The 14,647-nt window shown below is 35.8% G+C and overlaps 1 protein-coding gene across 2 annotated transcripts in view; it reads left to right on the top strand.

The window, feature by feature from the left end:
* Positions 1-14,647, top strand: part of LOC135173099 (transcription factor Ken 2) — a 72,020-nt gene that overhangs the window by 21,364 nt on the left and 36,009 nt on the right. The gene's annotated exons all lie outside the window — the stretch shown is intronic.

The following is a 14,647-nucleotide window of genomic DNA, read 5'->3' as shown; positions in this document are numbered from 1 at the left end:
CAATCTCAGTCTAGCCGAAGATAGTGTCGACGAATTGCAACACCGATAGTAATTTCTATAGTGATGAATTATCTATGAGACTGAACAAAACATCCATATTTTTAGTGTTTTCTCTACATTATCGGCGCCTAGGTAATGTAGAAAAAATGATGATCTTACCCACGTCTTATTGAAGGTTCCGCATAAGTGGGAATTTTATCCATTATCTACATTGTTATCATTTTTCTTGGTTTTCGAAAATTTAGCACGTAGTTTTCAATAACTTCAAAGCATCTGTTTATAAAAAAATCTTAATGCATTGGCATTCTAAAAGCCTTATCACCCCATAAATACCTTAACAATTTCGATCTATACAACTGAAGCAAGTCTGTTAAAAGATTGAAAATCATTACATTTATCAACTCAATTGTTACGGTCAAGCATATGTTTTTCTCAATGTTATTATTTTGAGTGTGTCTGAAAGATCTTGGATTCGCTTTCTACTGCTTTTTAATTTCACAAAATTTGTTTTCATCTTTTCGCTATGAAATAATTTCTTCTCACACGAGAAAATATAAGCCCACATATTCAATTGAAGTGGCATTCAATGACATTGGGAGTTTGCCGGGATTATCCCGCGAAAATACTCGCCCTGTATATCGGGTATATGTTCTATATATTCCGTGGCATATACATATGTACACAGATATATGAACAGCTTCACACTTTCACGGTGCCGTTTATTTTCGATGATTGTTTTTCTCACTCGGGATTTCAGCCAATCAGAGCGCAGTATGGGACGCTACCGAACCGACATTTAACAAACATATGACAATTTACATCTACTTTGCACCCGAGATTGCAAACCTGTAACATTTGACATAATCGTTTATAGGCAACAATGCTATCGCCAAATATTTGATAATTTTGAAGGGCTACTGGTACTGCTACTGAATATTTCCTACGATTATGCCGCGTGACATGAAAAAATACCAAAAATATTTTTCCGTAGTTTGTTTTCACTTTTTCCAATTACCAGGCGAGGAAACGTGAAGATCATTCAGTTCGGACATGCACTTCGTGTCAATTGACAGAAAATCAGTTGAGCATGGTGGAAAGAGAAATTGTGTCATCCTTATCCTTATATAAAAAAGACGTGACATCTGAAATTTTAATCAATCGAAAATGGCGGCCAGAATCACAACATGGCAGCGATATGGCAAATAGGCGGCCGCGTAGCGGTAATATCACTCATTGAACATGGCGGGTTCCGTAGAGATACTTGATTGTCATAGTCATAATCAATCATTTAACAATCGATAATTATTTAGTGAATAACCAAAGGCAAAACCGGCATGAAGACTGTGGCTGCGGTGGCGCTAGTGTATTGATACTTGATAACTCTTGGCTTCTATTGTGAGGTTATGAGGCGCGACTCTACTCTATAGAGAATGGCTTAATTCAAGGAATATAATTTTTTAAAAATACACACCTTTTAAGCAAATGAATATTTGAGAAAAACATGTTTTTCAGTGTATAGTCTCTTCATTCATCTTATACTAACCTTAGGGGGACATGAGTTGGATTAGAGTTAGAGCAAACTTGGATCAATGATTCATTTCGCATTTACGAGTTGAACTTTACCGCCATGTTGACATATTCTCCAACAATGTTAAAGTAGAATGACGACGAAAAAATTCGAAATATTTGTTAAATCATGGTTCGGTCCAAGAATCTGGATCATCGACTGATCAAGTAAGCCGGTACTTTTCCCGATCAAGGATGCGAGGTACATGATAAATTTCAAAGAAGAGGCCAATATTAATAAAGGAAAAATAATTTTCAGAAATTATTATTGAAATATGCAGTTCGATATGGGGAAGAATCTCAGGAAAAGTTCGATAGGTTCAACGCCATCTGTTGGATCGCTTATGGATGGCATTCGATTGACGATCACTTATCGACTGAGTATTAGGACGGGTTATCGGCAAATACGTACCTTGATATAATTTTAGTGTACATATTTCTGACCTCAAAATGTTTTCCCCTACTTCTGAATACGCTCCGTAAATCGGCTGTATTAAGGATACAGTTAACAAAGATTTTTTGCTATTAATTCACCATTAATTTCGTGGAATATATTCATTAATATGAAAAAATAATGTGATGTTTAAATTCCTAGAAAACAAGACTTTGACGATAGTTTGATCGTTAGAACGTAGCACTCGTAATAGCCGGGTTGCGAAATTGTCCTCAAGAAAATCCGATCGGTCAATAACAAATTGCTTAGAAATGATCAATTACGAAAAACCAAAATTTTTCCGTTATTATTAATTATAAAAACTCTATGTGGTTTGGCGATTTGGATCAGGATCTTCTCCGAACAGTCTCATAGTAATTGGAGATTATCAATCTTGTCACAATAAGATGTAATACCACAGGTCAGTTTCAATTAGTCCCCAACCCCGACGACTGTTCAAGAATATAACTAAATTTCTACTCGGGTGCGTAGCATTCAAAGCTTTTTATCTACAATTCACTTATATCTACTCGTAAGAATGATAGAATCGGTCATAATTTCCGCTGTAAGCATTTATTGTAATTTGATGAAGCCCCTCTTCCCCAAAAAATCATAATTATACTAATTTATGAGCACACATTTCCGGCATGTAAACTGAAAGTAATTCACCTTGAAAGCCAGTGACGCACGCACTCTTCACTTACAATTAGTAGAAATGTGTGTGTGTTTTTTTTTTTTGCACAATCTCGTAGACTCGGCAATACAGAGCCAGGGATGAGAGGCCTCGCCCACACGCACATGACGGTATCTCAGTTACATCGCTTCCCAGTCTCCACACAGTCATAATCCACACATCTAGTATTATACTATGACGACCTCTTTTATTGTTACGAACTCCAAATGACGATCTCGCAATCGTCCGGCTCATGACACGCTAATCATCCACGGCGCCCGTTTTGTCGCGCGCACTGCACAGCCTTACGACCCAAATTCCCAATTTCACGTTGCGTATAGAAGTTGTTAGAATGCCAATAAACCTAAAGCACCAAACGGAGCGAAAAGTAAATATAATACATTTACGTGCGTCTCTTATCATAATAGCATATCAGATTGAGCTAAAAAGCAAACGATGCAGATCATCCGGTGATTTAATACAATGTTTCATGTCGTCATTGTCATAATCTATCTCATTCGGTAGACCATTTTGGCCTAAAAATACAATGAACGAGACTGAAGGCCCTCGGGCGATAGCATATTGCAAGAAAACTGTTCTCCTTTATACTTTCTTGCAATAAACTACGTTAAAACTAACCTACAATGAACCAAAGCAAAGTTCCATCGAATAACAGATAATGTTCTAATGAAACGGGACATTATAATTAAATAAATGGATATTTATTGTGAGAATTTAGGGCAAAAAATTAATACGAAAAGATTGACATGGAACGAAGGATTGGAAGAAATCATTGGGGAGCATGGAAAAGGCCAATACGTCACGAGGCTCATTATGATGATTATTCTCATCATAGGGACGATAGAAGGACTTGACGCGGGCGAAAGAAGTCACCCAAAGATGGTGCGGCCAAAACCAAAAAAATCTGAGAGAATTAGAGTTAAAAGGAAATAATTTGCGCTTTAACTCAGTCGAGACTCGAACCCAGGTCTCCCCGTATCGCGCCAGGCTTAGCTCATAAGCGTCTGCTGGAACTGGTGTATTATATTTCTATCTGTAACGTCAAAGCACAGGCAGGGCCGTATATATGCTACTGACACTTCGGACCCTACCTCTGCAACGTTGTTGTCCAAACAAAACTATATGAAAAACGTATGACAAACATCAATTTTTGTAGTAAAAATGATGACAAGACACGGACAAATCAAACTACAAAATTTTTTGATGATTTACTTAATTCACTTTTTTGAAAAATTATTCCACGAAAGTGATATCCTACAAACATTATAATTAATTTCTTTCCAAGCGAGAACGAGTTCTTCCATACTAGCCATTTTACATTAGGAGTAATCAAGGAATTAATTAGTGTAGGGAACGGCAAACCTGAGAAGCTAAAAATTGTTTGCAAACTGAAGAGAGATCAATTAAAACAAGTGGGAAATCACTCTCATGTAGGATATGTAATAGTTTTTTTGCTGATAAATTAGCAATATGATTACACTATATATTATTTTCTCCATCATATCTAATTTATACTACATTTTATCATACCCTCATTATAACATAGGATAATTTTGATGAAAGTTTTTTTTCTAACTTATAAATTTCCATAAAAAAAAAAGAAACTATCATTTTCATGAAAAAATGGGCCAAGTTGCTGTTTAGTTCTTGCTTCAACAGAAATTAATTCCAATGAAAGTTGAGGAACTTATAAAAAGGAAGGGAAAAACCCCAAATCTGATAAGCCTTATAAGAAAATCCATGACCAACGTACTTGGCGCGGTTCTTAGTATTATTTTAAATGCCTCATATTAATCAACTACTGTGATCTCAGCGACCCTGAGAGATTTATCGTCTTCATCCTCCCTCGTATTGAGTATGTTGGTAAAAAAAAAATCAAAAATTCACCGAGAATTAGAATTAGAAAGAAAAAATTCTGCTTTAACCAAACTGGGACTCGAACCCGGGTGTCCCAGTATCGCGCCGGATATTCTTACCGACTAACCTAGGGGGCACCACAGAAATTCACTCTCAAATTCGGCATGAAATAATTCACAGATAATGACTTTCTTTTTCCTCCTTTCAGACTTTCTGTTTCCCCCTTCATTTCTATAAATAATTTTTTAACATTATTGTTTGAAAAAGAGACTAAATTGAGATGCCGGTTGGGAAAAAATGGACTTGTGGAAGAAGTTAAGAATAAATATATTCATGAATTATAAAATCACTATTGGGGATGTACTTTATTGTAGAATATTGTGGAATGTTTGATAAATCAATTGATCGATGATGAGTTGAATTTAATAGATGAACTTCAATAGAGTGATAGATAATTAGCGTATGGCCTCCTGTTGATGTACTCAATTGAGGATTTTGTTCGATAGTGTGCTGAGGAATAATAGTACTGGCAATGTCAATGATTTTTTTTGCAGTTGACCGAGATCCCGATGGGTTCCCAAAATTCTGGAGATTATCATTGAGTCGGGTTCGAGTGATTTGAAACCTGAGTTCCCAACAATTGTTTATTATAATACACAATTCACTCCAAAAAATGTTATAATAACAATTCTTCTATCTTTCTTCAATTCTAAATACACGCCAAAGCTGGCCAATAGTCGAAAGTGGCTGTTCTCCGCGTATCACTACTGACAGACCTTAAATATGTCTCGATGAACTTTTTATGTAGATTAGGGGGAGAAATACTTAAATCAAAAAATAGCAATACAGGTTTTTCTTTATATGAATTTTTAATGACATTTAAGACGGAAAATTTATATAGCGTTACACATCTTGTGACGTCACAGGGAATTCTGGATAGAATTTCGGATTAGGTGGGAAGCAAACCCGCATTTTTTCCATATAATTTTACAAGAGAATTTTACTGATAAAATGGATAGTTTTTCTCTGACGACATGTCCCGAACAACTCACTACAATTAAAGAAAGTTTTCACACTCTAGATCAACCTAACAAGAAACTCTCTATTTCTGTTCTTCTCTCTTTTATTTCTATCAGATTGTCTTCGAAGAAAATCAATAAAACTATTTCTCAATATCTCTAATATAAAGTAAACATTCTCTCATAAGACGAATTCCGCATGTTACCCTCAAAAGGTTTTCAGAAAATGTATGAAAAAATTGTGTGAAAGACTGTTGAAATGAATTTTTTTCCATTTATTCCGCATCATAAATATTCAATATCTAGTCATTTCTTCACCTACTAATCCTGCAATTCTTATCATCCCATCCAGTACTCATTGGACATATTTACAAATGTCTTGCCAATGACTATAAAAAATGTCCAGTTTCGAAGTGAGTGAGGAAAACTGATAAAAATAATTCCCAAATATCTTGAAAAAAAAAAATTGAAAGCTCTATTTCTCGAGGATTGTACAATTTCTCTCCATCATAGAAATGTGTCTGTCATAACAACTAAAGACCTCTGACCCAAGTCGGAATATATAATTTACAACGACAATGACGAGTGGGATGATATCCACTTGAATTTCCTCTACAATATTAATCCAACTTATATCGATCAAAAGAGTACTTTATACAACTGTTCAAGGTCTTCCTGCATTCAGTCATGGTAAATAGAAGTAGGAGATAGGGAGAGAAGATACTAGATCGAGACGATGAATATTCATGACATATAAAAACTTAAACGGAGAGAAGATCACGTATGTGTGCAGTTTTACATTCCCCACCCACAATGTGAGATCACTCATATTACGTAATGCCTGTCCATTTGAACGTGAAACGCACCTCAGTGTAACCGAGGAGGAGGAGGACACGGTCCAATATTTTCACCATCTTTATTTATTCAAAGGGTCAGATGAATAAAACTAAAGTTTGAAAAATTCTCTTCCCAATTTTATGTCATTGAGAAGCTGCGGCCACTTTCACTCAACACTCGTCTCGTTTCACGAAATAAAATGAATACATATTATTTTAAACGACACAAACCAATGTTTTTTTCAAACCTCTTTCGTCAATTCTCCAAGATTATGGATTTTTTTGTAATATCCAAGGACAAAACGACATGACCACTGGAAAGGCGACCGACAGTTCTCTTGGACAGTACGTGGGAATAAAACTCGAGAAAGTGAAAGGAATACAATGGAGAGTACTCCAACTTTTCATATTCCCATAATTCCTCCTTGCTTTTTATTTACTTCTCTCATTTTTTTTTCTACAATATTTTTTACATCCCCCCCCCCCCAACCATTTTTATATTCACTTCTCGTCATTATTATGTATCGTGCAGCACGATCATTCGTTACGTAAGATGACGCTCCTCTGGCTGCATGTATGGCTGAGGATAATCTAAAAGTATCAAAGTGAGACACAAAAACCAGTGAAATAAACATCCTCCGCATAATTCAGGAAAAATTCTTCTTTGAAATATTGAAATCATAATGGAAAAATCGGTATTTCCGGTTTAGTCATCATTTCCATTGTCGCGCCGACTACACAACTACTGTTCCACTTGTGTATTTGTATATTTTATTAGCATACGTTTCAGTTGATGCGTAATCGCGATTGGTACACGGCGGTTTTTCAAGGTGGTCTGCATAATGAAAAATAAATAAAGAGAAATAAAAATTGTGGAGAAGGATAGAAAGAGATGGGAAATGAGCTAGAGCTAGTATAGGATGGCTTCCACACCTTTATTCTGTCAGCATATGGGTGACGATGATTATTGTTTATTGTTGCGGCAAGATATACACGGTATGCTCTTTGAATCTCACTGTATCGATATGAGTGTGTATGTGTGTGTGTGTGTGTGGGGTGGTTTGAGAGAGGAGCTCAAGCGATTGGATCCCTTGCGTAATATCGACACTTTCGTGCTCATTCTACTGACTGGCATTCGGGGCGTTTACCAGACGCAATATCTTCATATAATTATCATATAATGTTTTCTGATGGAGATAAACGCCGTTCTTTACACCGTTCCGGCAACATATAAAGAAATAAGTCATCTCGAAATCGACTTTTTCATCGTGCTGGGTAGAAAAGTCACTTTTTGGTACTGTTGGTACTTTTAACTCGTGTCAAAATATACCTTTCTGGTTACTAGTACATTAAAAAATGTCAGAGTTCGTCACTCATAGATTATAACATCACGAACAAAAAAAAATATAGGTCGGATATAGGTGTGACGGAACGTTTCAACTGGTGCGGTTGGCAGCCCTCGGCTTTCCCTCAACCCGCCAATTTCAAATTCGTTCCTCGGTAGCAATTGCCAAGCATTGACCACAGGGCCGAGCCTGGTTGGCTGTAAACTGCCAAGCATGGCATTTCCTAGAATAGGTCTTGCTACAGACAACCGTCACACTAATGAAGTCATAAAATTATGGAAAATTGATTGGAGTCCATTATTTTATATTTTTATTTCACAAATCAACAATTGCCTTATAGTAATGTTTGATTAATTAAATAGATATCATGTGCACGACTTAATGTATGCAATACGATTTTTTTTGTGCACTATGTTTAAATGTTTGATAACAGATTTTTCTAACAATGTTATGAATGGAAAATGAAATAAGTAATTTTGATTTCCAGTCTATTGAACTGGCGTGGCTGACGCCAGGCTTTGGTTTAGATTAACTTGGATGAGGGCCGTGTTATACCGGTGGGCCTATGTTGAGCCTTACCCTTGGACCAAGCGGGGTTCACGTTTCACTCCCAGCATGTATCACACTAGGCCCAAGCGATGACGTCAATCTAGGGACAGGCTTAGCTTGTCCTGGTTGAAGCCTGGTCCAATTGTTAATTCCTACCTGGTGGCTAATGACTGGCTCTGATACGGTTCACTGTCACCATTGCTTCTCTTTTGAGTTTACATTTTTTATACCACAACTTTGCAGTTTCCCTGAGAAAAAGAGCGGAAATATTCCGCTCCTTTTTCCTCAGACCTTGCCTGGTCTACCATCCAGCTCATAGTGCTCTTAATCGCCTCTGTTTTAAAGAGATTCCTGAAGTCAGTAGACGATAAACTTTTATGTCATCATGAAAATTCCAGCCCCCCCTTCCCCCCATAATTGCAGGGATTATCACATATCACTTTGAAAATTACCTTGAAGTCCTTCATTTTCAAACTTTCCTTTATTTTTCTTCCGTAATCTTCAAAATATTTCGATGACTTCCCAGCAGAAATTTTTTTCCGGCGAATGTCATAGATTCAAGAATTTCATTTGACATTTTTCGGTTCATCCAATGGTTTCATAAGAAGACAAACATCATATACCACCGTCATCATCCCATAATGTCACGTGGTACACGCACAAATCGATGCAATATAAATGAGAGAGAGAAAAAAAATAATGTCTATATTACGCGAGTAAAACTCGCCCTTCATAGATACCCACACCGATGGAATGTACATTAGAAGAGTGATTGTTCTTATATAATGAATGGATCATGTAACTAGCCGCTTTTGCAGACGCGATTGCCCCACTGAGGTAGACGCCCACACACGCAATACTCCGTTTCACTTCCACATGCATGAGAGAAACATTAGACTGGTAACACTGGAGTGCAAGTGCATTGGTAGTGAAATGGTGTTGGTGCACGTGGAAGGGAAGTTACCGTGATGGTCAGTTTGTCGGGAGTGGAGTTGTCTGTTTGAAAAGTATTTTATTTTTCAACCTTGAATTTAATAATGCTCTCATATTACTTCTAAATACAAGAAAATAATGAGCTACTGCAGCCTCAGGAATACACTTGTGCTGTGAATTTCGACCAGAGAAAACATTTTCCTTCTTTTTCTATTTTTTTATTTAACGTCGTTATATAACAGATTAGGCCTTAAAACACTTGGTGGAGAACATTAATTATTAGAAAAAAAATTTTAGTTATCGGTATAAATGTGAGATCAAAGCAAAAAAATGATAAACAAATATATAATGTTGTGAGGAGTATGATTATTTTCTAATGGAACTGTCAAGTTTTGTACTTTTGGATAATTGAATGATTTTTTTTCAACCGTATTGGTTGTTCAGATCTTGTGGAAGTGAAACTGTGGTTCTTTCTAAGGGGAGTCTTTGACAATCCAGGAATACATGATTGATGGAGATGGCTTCATTACATTTTTAGCACTTTTTCGGGGATTCTATGGACATGAGATATCTATGGCTGAGGTGGGAATGACCTATTCTGAGTCAGCCAATAATTAATTCATTCTTTTTATTTGAAAATGAAAGCAGAGGATCATTGAGAGTGTCTATTCTGGCTTGATGAAGTTTTCAATCTATTTATTTCCAGTGAGAATCCCATTTCTTTCTGACCTTCCATATGAGGACAGAGCAAATTGGAGTTTCTTCGGGATGAAGATACATCCGAAGACATCACCACCAAAAAGCACCAAACGTACGTCCTCTCTATGGACATCCGGAAGACATTGTGATTTTTGGAGATTCGCAATTATTTTGTTGAAATTTTTACGTAAAATTTATTACACTGTTGGTGTACTTCTGAATTATTATCGTACACCTTTACATATTGATAAATTATTTGTCTATATTTGGAGATTGTTGCAGGATCGTATTCGTTGTGCCAGAGATTTCGTCTGGTTCAGAATAATTTCCGCAAACTATGAAGGGAATCAGCAATTCTGGGTTATTGAATTTCTCGAATTCCACATGTTACTGGTCATGTCGATGGTTACTGTTTACATCAATTGAGATATTATTTTTCCATTAATCCTTCCAATCAAATAACTTACTCTACGATATTGCCTTTCATTAGATGTAATGCAATAAATCTAATAAAAAATTGCGGCCTTTAAAAATAATACATTAACTATGGGTATTGGAATTGATTTGGTGAAAAAAAAATTAGTTTTGAGAAAGAGACTGAAATGAAGTCGAAACGAAACGATGAAGACGTCTCTCTACAACTTGCACAACCGAGACTCGAAATCACTCAAAGATCTTGCTCTTAGAGAGGAAGCATTGACCCAAAACTGAAAAGCATCAATTGATTATGAAGTCAACTGCATTCTTATTCTTTTGTGTGCTCATAGATTGAGCAACAACATAACAAGTTTAAGTGAGGGGTCTATGAAACAACTGAAAAATAAAGTGAAAAGAGAAGAAAATAAAATGGGAGAAAACGAAAAAGGAATAATATTCACGAAAAAAATGTTCTTGGCACTCGAGTGTCTTTATTTGTCTCGAAAATGATTGATGTGTCGTGCCCTGACACAGAGAGATAAATACGGAAAAAAGTATGTACCTGATGAAATAATCAATTGAAATATTTATTGACGGAAATCATGGCCTGAAATTATCAGAGAACACTAAAGTTCGTTATTTGCTGCAGTAAATTTGTATTACTACGAGACCGAATGCGCGCTGCGCGGTTTGAATGTCCCGCCTCGAATGTGAACATATGTCGATCACCTTGACCAATGAGGACAGAGTCTTACGTATGAAGTTAGCTCACGTAATTTATATGCTTGTGCTTTGAGAAATAGGATCAGTCGTTTTTTCAAACACGTAAAATTCAGACAGTTTTACGGACAGAATACCTCAAAACGTATCAATTACCCAATTCCTCGCCTCCAAATTCCTTCTCGTCTTGTATTTTTTCCGATTTCACATTTTGTCTTATACCTTTACTGTTCACTCAGTCATTTTTATGGAGCTTCTCACACACTTTGCTTAGCTTATTTCTCTGTGTGCACTCTTTTATTTTTTCCCCTCTTCACTTAACTTTCCAGTTGTTGTGTCAACTGTTCACCTTTCACTTCAACTTGCCGTGTGTTATTGTTCAATGTATTCATATAATGAATAGGTTCTTGCAGCTCCATAACAGCATAGATTTATTCCGATTCCATTACTAGAATTGATAGTCAATTTCAACGGAAAAAGTCATAATGAGTTAATGTTTTGATATTTTTTGAAAACATGATATTTGAGCTATTCCTGTTGGAGTTGAATTTTTCTGTTCTCATATGTTCCTGAAAAGCACATCGTCAGGACCTAATGTCTAAAATTAATAACGGCCGTGGCGGGCGACCTTGCTTCGCCCTAATCTGGTATAGACCGTCAGGCAAATTAATAAATTGCTGGTTAAATTATTAAATTGTATGAAAAATTAATAACAAATGAATGACAGTTCGAGACTCTGCAGATTGAGAAAAAAAATCCTCCGAAATGTGATCTGAACTTGTGACCTTCTCCTACTAGTTTTATACCTTTATCACTCGACTTTTTAAAAACTACGTCTTTATTTAGAAAATCCTAAATATTTATTATATTTACAAGCATTAAATACTAGTACAAAAGTTATATATTGGGCATCAAGGGCATAAGCTCATATTTTCCCGGCCGAGGTGCACCCGCCATTTTAAACAAACCTGTAAATGGAAGTGAGCACATTGCACCCGGGGGAGTGACTTTTCACCCAACGACGAGCGGTTCTCTGTAGGTCTATTGAAAATAAATTTTTTCATATTTCATAATTATAGAAATCAATTTTACACTTCGCAGTGTGCTTATGTTGTTATTTGAGAGAACATTATTCTGATGTTGAATCCGGAGTAGTGCGTGAACGAATGATTTGGTTTTTTCTTTTTCAGTCTAACTCTCTGGAAAATTCAGTGTTCTTTTTTTTATCCGTTTAAAGTGATGTAGCCCCTATGTTTGGTTATTTACACTGTCATACACGTTCCACTAGCTACTTACAATTTTTCCCTTACGGCCTAATTCGATTGATATTTATAGATGACAGTTTTTTCAATATTTATAAATAAATTTGGTATATTTCTGATGCGTTGCATCTGCAAATTTTTTAATCATTTTACTTCAGCTTGTCCATTCAAAGAACTTGAAGCGTGTGGATATTTCCCAAGCAGTAATTTCCAATAAAGAACAGTTTTGGCTTACCCTGATTAATTTTTATCGAAAATCGTACTTTTCTAATACCGTGTATACAAAAAAAAAGAACATCAGTATTTGAAAGTTTCGAAAAATATTGTAATCACTATTATAAATAATTACACGACGCAAACACAATGATTCGTGATATGCAATCACATAAACCCATGTTATCTATATAATTAATGCTTAATTGCTAGAACATTTTTCGTATTATTGTTTTTTTTTTGTTATATTTAAACTGTGCAAATATACATGATTCATTGACAGTGTCAGTTATTCTCTTAGTCTATCATATTTGCATTGTTTACATGGTTCGATTTTTTCCCGACCCTTTAGTACTTCAAGGGTTCTGAATTTTGCAGCCTTTAAAATGAAGGAAATCGAGATGTATTATTGTTAACTTACTTGAAACTTCAATTTTTCTCGTTGAAAAAAAAAACGAAAAATGGAAAATCCTGAGTTATTCCTTTGAAAATGGACACCGCAGTTATTGAAAGCTGCAGGAGACGGGGAATTATGTTTGTTGCATAAACCCCGGGGTTCATTTCTATGAGATTAATTAGACAATCCTTTTCAATTGCTTGTTGTCTATTATTTGTTGGACAAAGGATATTTATGGCCTCCTAAACTAGCTAGTACAGCTCGTTAGAATTTTTATCAGTTCTACTAACATACCCTATGGAAAACTGTGAGACAATGATAAGGAAAATCAGTTTTTCAGGAATATAAAAATCTTGAGCGCCCAATTGCGAGAAGACGTCTGTCTATGTTAAGCTCAGTATTTGTAAATATCTTTAAAGAAATAAGGAAACACAAGAAAATTCATTAAACTGAAGGCTACGATCTTGATAAGACTAACCCGATGTCTGGCTTAAATGCTCACGAAATGAGTTCGAGCAGTTTACAGTAGCGAAATGTCTAAGCCATTCGGATTCCTTCAAGATCATTTAATGATGGTGACCATTATATGTTGGATCATGTACTCCTCTTTTCCCAATCAGAGATGATGCTTTTATCATATGAATTAGACTTGGTTGTTTCAATTAACTTAAAAGAACCTTTCAATTGCTTATGGGAATTCAATTCGCATTTATACGGAAGCATTCATTTTTCCCTATTGGATTATCAACAGGGATTTACTAAATAATGTCAAACGATTTGACTAGAAACTTTAATTCTTTATTATCGCATGCAGACGGTATATCTTTCTCCTATGATGTCTCCAGAGGAACTAACCCTTAGGGTCCGAATTTTTCACTCTGGACTCATTCAATAACAGGGCCTTGTTCTTTCATTTCTTTCTTTTCCTTCACTGCCTCTGCTTATTAAAACTATTCGAACCATTCCGGCACTGTTCTGAGAAAAAACTATAAAATACTGACATGGACTAAACAGAGCTACAGACAGACCATACCCTCTCAATATTCCTCTGTATTAAAGAAGGATTCTTTCCAGAATCATTCTTGGGGGCTGCATGTTAATTATGAACGAATGTACATTTTCATATACATTGATCTCTCGAATAAGCAATTAAAGGCTACTCCTAGTTTAATAGACAAAGTAGAAGCTGAGTCACACAATGAGAACAACAGCTCAGATTAAGAATGTTGGATTCTCAATAAATAAATTTTGAACACAGATTTATTCTGAAAATAAACTGATATTTTAATCGAGAGACACTAGTTATTCAACAACCGAGTCGATAGACACTTTTGGAGCTCGGGGTGACTGCCTTGCTAGGTGTCAAATTAGAACTAACTTAGAATTAAAGGACTCTTCAGTTTTATGTGTCTGACGATCTGCGGAAAAAATGGAGGGGAAGGTTTTGAGACATGTGTCGTAGGGTCTCAAACGTTTGGGCATTCATTTAAGGTATGTCCGCTAAGGGTTATTCGATTGGGGAATTTTCAGGAGGATTAGGAAAATACAGAAAATGTGAATTGAAATATTGGGGCATGCAACAAGAAGATGAGTCAGCATTAAATTGTTATGATGAAAAGGTGGGATGATGAACAATCCTTTAAAATAGCCTCTGAATCATTCAAAGAGAACCGTTTAACTGCTGTTCCATTTACTGTCTTCAGATA

This window comes from Diachasmimorpha longicaudata, chromosome 2 (genome assembly GCF_034640455.1).
Source record: "Diachasmimorpha longicaudata isolate KC_UGA_2023 chromosome 2, iyDiaLong2, whole genome shotgun sequence".
NCBI lineage: Eukaryota > Metazoa > Arthropoda > Insecta > Hymenoptera > Braconidae > Diachasmimorpha > Diachasmimorpha longicaudata.
Note: the sequence above shows the minus strand (reverse complement) of the source record. Positions and strands in the feature narration are given on the sequence as shown.